The 7,817-nt window shown below is 37.6% G+C and overlaps 1 long non-coding RNA gene across 1 annotated transcript; it reads left to right on the top strand.

Annotated features, from left to right (window-relative positions):
- Positions 1-290: 290 nt before the first annotated feature.
- Positions 291-7,210, top strand: LOC116000448. The gene is made up of 2 exons (XR_004094106.1): positions 291-373; positions 6,873-7,210. It is a non-coding gene; the product is annotated as an uncharacterized LOC116000448 (long non-coding RNA).
- The last annotated feature ends 607 nt before the right edge of the window (positions 7,211-7,817 follow it).

Genomic DNA, 7,817 nt, shown 5'->3' with positions numbered 1-7,817 from the left:
AGATATTTTATTATTTTATTATTTTTTTCTTAATCTTATCACATAAGCCAATTATGTGTGATGTGAGTATAAAAGCCATTTGTTTCCCTTTTCTTCTTCCCATTGCCGAAATCAAAAAGAGAGAAAGAGAGATGATTTTCACCATTTTCCTCCATTAAAACCATAGCCAAGCTTTGTTCACAACTCTCAAATTGTTCGGTAAGATTCCAATTTTATTCGGTAGATAGTCTTATATTCCTCTCTAGATTCATAATCTAAGTTTAGATTTCCTAAATTGTGTTGTTATGATGTTGGATTCTGGTCTAGGGTTTCAAGAAGAATTTGGGGGAAATCACTCAAAGACTCTTTCTAAGGATTTTAGTAGCTAATTGAGGTAAGGAATTCCCTTAAGTTGGTTTAGTCACTTGAAATTAGATAATTGATTATTTGGTTGAAATATGGTGTTTTTGGAGCTTTGGAAATATTTTTGTATACATGTTCATAGCTTGGATATGCTTGTATATGTTGTATTTATGTCCATATAGGCTTATACTTGTGAAAATAGTGAAAGGAAATCAGGGTAGATTCTGGCAGTAACTTCCGAGATTTATTGGGAAATATTGGTAAGGTATTTTAATCCTATTTTTTTTAGACATGTATTTCTATAAGTTTAGAACCCGCATATAAAATTTCATAATGATCGGAGTAGTGGAAGTATGGTTTTCGAATTTTTCTCCAAAACTGGTCCAGAGAGAGAAAAATTCCGGACAGCACACTGCCAAGGGCAAAGATGGAATTTTCTGTGTTTATTCGCGGACCAAAATGACCAAAACTTTTTATGGACATCAAGTACTATAAGTTGGGATCCTACCATAAAACTTTCAAGTGAAAAAGAGTTCGGGAACTATTTTTACCGGCTCAATCTTTCGGACTGCGCCAAGCTGAAATTTTCTGAATTATTCTTAGTATGATTATGGATGTGTTAATGATAATTGTGAGATAGTTAGTGAGTTAATGGTGATTAGGTGATGCTAAGGACGTGGATTATGACTATGTTCTACATAATACACATATGTATATGTCATGTTATTGTACTAGTATATGTAATTATCTATACTATGAAATATGTTATGTTATGTTGTTAGTAGGCCAAATTACCTATATTGTGAATATAGTATATGTCAATATATATATACATATATACGTGTATGTAGTATATATATATCATATGTATAGGATGTATATATATGTACATGTATTTATATAGTATACAACAAGTAGGTACAAGTAGTATAACGTATGACATTATGTATATATAATTGTAGTATATGTACCGTATTATGTATACATATTATATGTGTGTATGGGGCAGCATATATATATATATACGTGTTGTGTATATATATATATGGTATGTGTGTATATATGTATATACGTGTATTATGTATATATGTATATATACGGGTAATGTGTGTATATATGTACACATATGAGTATGTATGTATAATTAAATAAAGTGTTGTAGTATGTATATATTTGGGTATGTGTACCTTAAGTGAATATGCATAAATATGTGGAAAGTGTTGTGTGGTATGCATATATACATACGTGTAGGGTGATGATGGAAAATGTTTTGAGAAACAAGACTTGTGAACCAAGGTGAGAATGGTAATTGATTTCAAAATGGGGACTTGATTTTGTGGAAAATGTCCAAAAATGATTTTGACTCAAGGAAGATGAGAAAGGAAGGAAAATGTTTTCAAAACCTTAGTTTCAGGAAGTCAAAGAGGACCTTGTCATTTATATTACCTCGGGCTATACTACCGATGGTTTTCTTCAATATATGTACAGTTGTCTCTACGTCACTTCGTCAGGCGTAGGGAGTCTCTGCGTCACTCAGTCAGGCGTAGGGGAGTTTTCTATATCACTCAGTCAGGCGTAGGCCGTGGGGGTGTGCACACTTAAGTATAGATACTCATGTCATTTTCGGGTTGGTATCAGCTTTATGGACCTAGGTGGGGCCAAACTAGGGACCATAATGATGAACCTTCGTCCAAGGGATCACGAACGAGACTTGGGGCAGGACCGTAATCCCCATGTCCAGATCCGATTTCGGTCTAGTCAAAGAAACTTGTATCCTCAATAAGGTCTCTTGCTTCTAGTCAGAAACTAAGTAACGTTTTCATAATTGAAGACAACTAGAAGTCATAATTGTGGCATTGACATGTGTGATAGACAGGGATAGTTCTGAAAACCTATCCTGTATGAAAAGAAATCAAAGGCAACCTAGTTTGATGAACTAGGAAGTTTGATAAGGAAATGTGTTGTGACTTATATACTCATTATATGCTTGTGATTATATGGCATTAATTGTTGATTGCAGTAATGAAAGGCATGGACACCATATTTGGTAATGTGTATTTACCTTTATGAAATATTTGTCAAAACTTTTATCTGATGGAAGTGACAAATGGATTACCTTACTTAGCCGTTGTGCTAATTACACTTCACCGTGTACGTCATTTCAGATGTCATACAGTGAAGGATCCTGTAGCCCGGCAAACACTCCTGATCATGTTTGCCCGGGACCTACTTTTGTTGGTCAGACTTTGCATGACACGCCGGACAGAGACCCCTATTCTCCACCCGATTCTCAAAGCTCTCCAGACTATACTCCAGCGTCCCCTGACTATACTCCAGCAACCACAGTCAGCCCAGTCAATCCTTATTCCTTTTTGGACTTAGTAGATGAGTCAAATGCTCAGTATGGGTACTACCCCATAGAGCTTATTCCCGGTTCTGACCCTATCGAGTTCATTGTCCGCTACCCGTGTCCGTGGGACTCCGACCCACGAGATTTTCGTGACGAGTGGTCAATGATGTTAGTCGAGTGTCGCTTCCTCGATCACATCATGTGGTTCGAGGGAGAGTGGCACCTCGTTTGGGGCACGTACACCACACCGGTGTACCGAAGTTTGGATTAGAAGGCCAGAGTTGGGAAGTTTTTGGATGGTTTTCTCTTTTTGTGTATATATATCTTTTGGTAGCCTTAGTTTTGGCTGGCTCTAGTCTGTTAGGGCAGTGGAGGACCCGAAGTTTGTAAGTAACAGCCGTCGGGCAAATTCTTATAAATACCTTTTGATATTAATATATATGCCTAGAATATTATATTTTGATGTTTGGGGTGTTGATGTTGAGTGTGTTTCTTTTAGCCTGTGCACTTAGAGTGGAAGTTTTATCAAAGAGGTGATAGGCTTCACTCTAAGTGTGGCGGTAGCACCCAGTTTACTGCTGTAAGATGTAAGCTTCCGCAGCGTTATATTACGCATATTGTAATAGTTGTCGGAGCAGAAATTGGGGTGTTACAAGGTGGTATCAGAGCATGGTTTTGAGGTCCTTACTTTGGGCAATAGAATGAGTTAGGCTCTGTCGCAAGTTAGTATAAGAGCCTATGATTCGAGTCAGCCTAGGGTTCGAGTCAGTTTAAGTTGACCTTGTTGGAGTTGGAGCTGGAGCTGGAGGCCGGAGGCCGGACAGAGAACGGGGTACCTTGCCATTCCGTGTATAATATGTGATTTAATTGTTGCGTAGTATAATTACTACTTGTCATTGCATATATATGCTGATTGTTGGTCATATTGGTTTAAGTCGGCTATTGACATGATGCCTTGCTACTGTTATGCCATGGTAGGGATACCTACCTGATGAATATGATTAATGGTTAGACCCTCGAATTCTAACTTCTAACTTTAAGAGAGCTAACTCAGAATCGCTTGTTCAGCAAGATGCCTCCTAGACGAAGCGTACCTGCTAGGGAAAGCAATGATGTCTCGGCGATGGACCGTATGGCCATGGCAATGGAACAGATTTGAGTCATCTGTTTGGACAATAGTAAGGAGGAACTTGGCAGACTCTTGATTAATGAGTGCCAGATGTAGGAAATTAAGGGGAGTAATTCGGACTGAGAGTCTGAAAGTTTGGATTGTAAGTGTCAAAGCCAAAAGGAAAAATCGTGGCCTGAAATGCTTTTGAGTTTCGGGGACGAAACTCTTTTTAAGGAGGGTAGACTGTAACCCCTCGTCTTTCCGATAAGTCTAAGGGTCGGAAAATATATCTTTAGGCTATGACATTCATAAGATGATCTCCCGATATGTCAAGGGAATTTTTATACGGAGGTATAGTTGTCATTAAGCTGCGATCGTTCGTGCCGGTCACGAACCGTAAAATTTTCGAGGACGAATTTTCAGCTCGGATTTCCTTAAAAATTGATGATTAGGCATGTTATGACTAAGTATGAACTTCCTGCTTAGTTAAGTTGAAATTGGATGAGCTATAAGGGTCGAAATTTATTTCTGATCGTACACCGCGAAATTTCCGCAGTGTACCGAACCTAGCCCATTTTGGAGCTTTTGACTGGAATAAATTTGTGGTTTCGAAAATTATTCTTTCTGGATTATTTTCCACCGAAACTTTATCTGTTTGGACCACAACTGATATGTTGTGGAGATATTTTATTATTTTATTATTTTTTTTCCTAAAGCTTATCCCATAAGTTGGGATTAAATATAAAAGGAATTTTTTTTCCCTTTTCTTCCCCAAATGCCAAAAAGAGAGAGAGAGAGGTGTGATCATCTTCCACCATTTTTTCTTCCAAAGTTCCATAGCCAAATCCTTCTAAACTTCCAATTTATTCGGTAAGTTTTCGATATTATTCGGTAGAAAGCTTTGTAATCCTTCCTAGGTTATGAATCTATGTTTAATTTCTTGATACATGATGTTATGGTGTTGATTTTGAACCTAGGTTTTAAGGTGAAAATTGGGGAAAGGATCCAAAATTGCTTCCTAAGGTGTTAGAAATCCTTTACAAGGTAAGGAATTCCCTTAAGTTGGAATTAGTCACTTGAATTTGGATAATTGATTTTGGTTGAAATATGGTGTTTTTGGAGCTTTGGGAATATTTTTGTATACATGTTCATAGCTTGGATATGCTTGTATATGTTGTATTTATGTTCATATGAGCTTATACTTGTGAAAATAGTGAAAGGAAATCAGGGTAGATTCTGGCAGTAACTTCCGAAATTTATTGGGAAAAATTGGTAAGGTATTTTGATCCAATTTTTTTTAGACATGTATTTCTATAAGTGTAGAACCCGCATATAAAATTTCATAATGATCGGAGTAGTGGAAGTATGGTTTTCGGAATTTTTCCCAAAACTGGTCCAGGGAGAGACAGAATTCCGGACAGCCCACTGCCAAGGGCAAAAATGGAATTTTCTGTGTTTATTCGTGGATCAAAATGACCAAAACTTTTTATGGACATCAAGTACTATAAGTTGGGGTTCTACCATAAAAATTTCAAGTGAAAAAGAGTTCGGGAACTATTTTTACCGGCTCAATCTTTCGGACTGCGCCAAGCTGAATTTTCTGAATTATGCTTAGTATGATTATTGATGTGTTAATGATAATTGTGAGTGTGTGTAATATATATATGATGTGTGCGTGTGGTATATATATACTGTATATGTATGTGTGTGATATATTTATATATATGAAAATAGTATTACATATTTATATATATTGGATGTGTAGCATAACCTACGTATGTGTATATAAGTAATATATACATATTATATATGGTATGAGTATTAAGTATATATATATGTGGTATGTATATATATATACGTGTAATGTGTGTATTATAATATATGTACATATATGAGTATGTATGTATATTTAAATGGAGTGTTGTAATATGTATATATTTGGTATGTGTACCTTAAGTGAATATGCATAAATATGTGGAAAGTGTTAGGCTTATGTGGTATGCATATATACAAATGTGTAGTGTGATGATGGAAAATGTTTTGAGAAAGATGTTTTGAGAGACGAGACTTGTGAACCAAGTTGAGAATGGTAATTGTTTTCAAAATAGGGACTTGATTTTGTGGAAAATGTCCAAAAGAAGATGAGAAAGGAGGGGAAATGTTTTTAAAACCTTAGTTTCAAGAAGTTAAAGAGGACCTTGTCATTTATATTACCTCGGGCTATAGTACCGATGGTCTTCTTCAATATATGTACGGCAGTATACGCCAAGCCTCTACGTCACTTCGTCAGGCGTAGGGAGTTTCTGCGTCACTCAGTCAGGCGCAGGTTTTATTCATACGTAAAGCGAAGTCTATTCGCCAAGTCTCTACGTCACTTCGTCAGGCGTAGGGAGTCTCTACGTCACTTCGTCAGGCGTAGGGAGGCTCTGCGTCACTCAGTCAGGCGCAGGGGAGTTTTCTATATCACTCAGTCAGGCGTAGGCCGTGGGGGTGTGCACACTTAAGTATAGATACTCATGTCATTTTCGGGTTGGTATCAGCTTTATGGACCTAGGTGGGGCCAAACTAGGGACCATAATGATGAACCTTCGTCCAAGGGATCACGAATGAGACTTGGGGCAGGACCGTAATCCCCATGTCCAGATCCGATTTTGGTCTAGTCAAAGAAACTTGTATCCTCAATAAGGTCTCTTGCTTCTAGTCAGAAACTAAGTAGCGTTTTTGTAATTAAAGACAACTAGAGGTCATAATTGCGGCAATGACATATGTAATAGACATGGCTAGTGCTGAAAACCTAGCCCGAATGAAAAAGAAGTCAAAGGCAACCTAGTTTGATGAACTAGGAAATTTGAGTAAGGAAATGTGTTGTGACTTATATACTCATTATATTCTTGTAATTATATGGCATTAACTGTTGATTTCAGTTATGAAAGACCTGGACACCATATTTGGTAATGTGTATTTACCTTTCTGAAATATTTGTCAAAACTTTTACCTGATGGAAGTGACAAATGGATTACCTTACTTAGCCGTCGTGCTAACTACACTTCACCGTGTACGTCATTTCAGATGTCATCCAGTGAGGGATCCTGTAGCCCGGCAAACACTCCTGATCATGTTTGCCCGGGACCTACTTTTGTTGGTCAGATTCTGCATGACACGTCGGGCAGAGACCCGTATTCTCCACCCTATTCTCAAGGCTACTCTCCAGGCTATACTCCAGCATCCCCTGACTATACTCCAGCAACCCCAGTCAGCCCAGTAAATATCTTTTGGTAACCTTAGTTTTGGCTGACTCTAGTCTGTTAGGTTGTGGAGGACCCGGAGTTTGTAATGACAGCCCGTCGGGCAAACTCTTGTAGATATCTTTTGATATTAATATATATATATATATACCTAAAATATTATATTTTGATGTTTGGGGTGTTGATGTTGAGTGAAATTTCTTTTAGCCTGTGCACTGAGAGTGGAAGTTTTATCAAAGAGGTGATAGAATTCACTCTAAGTGTGGCGGTAGCACCCGGTTTTCTGTTGATATGATGTATAAGCTTCCGCAGCGTTTATTACGGATTTCGTGATAAGTGTAAGTCTTGAGAACCGGGGTGTTACACTTCGTTTGTATATTCTTAGAGTGTATGGCATGTGGTTACCATTCTGTGTAGATAATGTGCAGAATTTCACCCACTCCGTTGTTACACCCTAGAGTTGATAGACCGATTAATTGATTGAGAACACAGCTACCTTTGACACTTAAATGATTAGCGTTTAATGGTGAATTGCTTGAGGACAAGCAAAGTTAAAGTGTGGAAAATTTGATAAGTGCCGAAAGTAGCCATATTTTAGGGGTCATTTAGGTATAAAATATGCTATAATAGATGTCCATTAGGCCTAGAAACATGCTAAGATAGGGTAATTTCATTGCATATAGGTCTAGGGACTAATCTTGTGTGTTTTTATATAATTTGCATAATTCTTGCACTTCGCAGGGCATTCCGGCGACACTTCAGTAAAACG

Source organism: Ipomoea triloba, chromosome 12 (genome assembly GCF_003576645.1).
Source record: "Ipomoea triloba cultivar NCNSP0323 chromosome 12, ASM357664v1".
In the NCBI taxonomy this organism is placed as follows: Eukaryota; Viridiplantae; Streptophyta; class Magnoliopsida; order Solanales; family Convolvulaceae; genus Ipomoea; species Ipomoea triloba.
This window is presented reverse-complemented; position numbering and strand designations above follow the sequence as displayed.